Source organism: Aplysia californica, unplaced genomic scaffold (genome assembly GCF_000002075.1).
Source record: "Aplysia californica isolate F4 #8 unplaced genomic scaffold, AplCal3.0 scaffold01314, whole genome shotgun sequence".
NCBI lineage: Eukaryota > Metazoa > Mollusca > Gastropoda > Aplysiida > Aplysiidae > Aplysia > Aplysia californica.
The window spans coordinates 112,953-115,238 of NW_004798584.1; the positions used below are offsets into that span (position 1 = coordinate 112,953).

General features: G+C 41.2%; 1 long non-coding RNA gene across 1 annotated transcript in view; it reads right to left on the reverse strand.

Annotated features, from left to right (window-relative positions):
- Window positions 1–717: 717 nt before the first annotated feature.
- LOC118478956 overlaps window positions 718–2,286 on the reverse strand; it is a 4,688-nt gene continuing 3,119 nt past the window's right edge. The window contains exon 2 of the long non-coding RNA XR_004859401.1: window positions 718–1,688. This is a non-coding gene — a long non-coding RNA (uncharacterized LOC118478956). The remainder of the gene's footprint in view (window positions 1,689–2,286) is intronic.

Below are 2,286 nucleotides of genomic sequence, written 5' to 3' on the forward strand. Positions count from 1 at the left end.
GCTGTGTGACCCATCAAATTGAGACCGACATCATTGTAAAAATTGCAAAGAGAGTTTTTCATCATCGATCATTGACCGATACCTGTCTGATACTATCTTTCACCTATACCTGTCTGATACTATCTTTAACCAATACCTGTCTGATACTATCCTTGAAGTCTATACCTGTCTGATACTATCTTTGACCAATACCCGTCTGGTACTATCCTTGATACCTGATACTATCCTTGACCAATACCCGTCTGATACTACCTTTGACCTATACCTGTCTGATACTATCCTTGATATCTGATACTATACTTGACCTACACCAGGCTGATACCGCAAGTATCACCCAGCCAACACATAACCAGAGAGAGAGGTCAACACGTTTCAGTAAGACAAGGGAGAAAGAAAATCTGAAAGTATCGCGACCTCAGTGCTTTTTTGCCGTATCTCCATCTATTTTAACAGTGAAAATGTGACTTCTTCTTCAGCTCACTCTTTGTTATGAACTGCTTTCACTGTTATTAAAAACGGAGATACGATAAGAAAGCACCGCGACCGCGCTGTGTCAAAGTCACAACTTTAAGGGGGGGGGGGCGGTGGATACGGTCAGGGCGTTGTTTGTAGATTAGTAGGTGGGAGTTTTCGTGGGGGGGGGGTGGTGGAAGGGGGGGGGGGGCGGTGGAGCTCATTAATAAACACTTTTACCTATATCTCCTTCACTATACTTTCATCTTTGTCTCCTTCTATACCTCCCTCACTATACTTTCATCTTTGTCTCCTTCTATACCTCCCTCACTATACTTTCATCTTTGTCTCCTTCATTATACTTTCATCTTGATCTTTCTCACTATACTTTCATCTTTATCTCCCAAACTAACCACTTCCCTGCAACATTTTCCCCTTCATCCCCCTCACTAACCATTTCCTTGCAACAACATCTCAGGACATTTGAAGGTTTCGTATCACCCTCAGACACACTTCTAAAAAAAAGTCGATACATAACTCAGTTGCCTGAATCTAGGTACGTCAGTTCAGACAACTGAAATGTTCTATAAAACAACTTTCCTTTTCGTGGATAGTCCATCCACCAGTGACAAGGTAAGGCCAGGCTTGCTTTCTTCCCCAAAAACATTGGGAAACAAAAAATCAGCATCACCTCTCCAAAAAAAATAAATCTAAAAATAAAAAATTGGCATCACCTCCTCTAACAAAAAAAAACTCAGAAAAAAAAAAGAAATGATTTGGATCACATTTCAGTACATAAATGTTCTGAACACTCTCAATTTACAGTAATTGAAACAGACAAGAGAACTTAAGTAGCCTAACAGTTTACAAAATAGAACTAGTCACAAAAACAAAACAAAAAACCAAAAAAAAAGACCCTGTTCATAAAGAGTTGTATCGCCAAGCCATATCAGTGACACCTCAAGCACACGGCGAGCGGCTCAAAATCTGTCACTTCACGGCCGGCGACAAACAGCGGCTAGTTAGTTTCAGCCCGCTCTCCCGCGGACAACTTGCGTATGTATCAGTGGGCCCTACAGCTTGCATCGACGCAACTCGGAGCCCACAACCTGCAGCCCGCAGCAGCAGCAGCAGCAGCAGGTGTCGCAGCGACGTCTTTATTGCACCGCGACGGCAATAATGATGGCAATGATCACCAGTAGCACCAAGATACACACAATTATCATTATCTTTTTCTGAAATGAAACGAGGAGTTGGGGGGGAATACAAAATAAAAAATCACATCCAGAGGTGAAACAAAAATGAGAAGAAGAAAAAAAACAACAAAAACAACAAAACTAAACTGTAAATGAATGAAAGCAAGACACTGAAGATCAAGGGGGGTGCAAGACAAAGAGTAGGAAGAAAGATCTCTCTCTCTCTCTCTCTCTCTCTCTCTCTCTCTCTCTCTCTCTCTCTCTCTCTCTCTCCCATTACACAACGCAGCCAAAGACACACGCAAGACGCAGCAGAGAGGGAGGGAGGTCGCGAAAAGGAGCATGTGACAACACAGGCTATACACGAGAAATCACTGTTTTCCACACGCAGCAGCAATTCTCCACTGTTTTTCCTGTCTTCTCTTTCTTTCTTCTTCTTCTTTTTCTTTTGCAAAATAGTAAAATAATAATAATAGATAGATAGATAAATAGATAGATAGATAGACAGATAGATAGATAGCATTTGTATAGCCCAACAACATTGAAACATTTCTTCTTCTTCTTCTTCTTCTTCTTCTTCTTCTTCTTCTTCTTCTTCTTCTTCTTCTTCTTCTTCTTCTTCTTCTTCTTCTTCTTC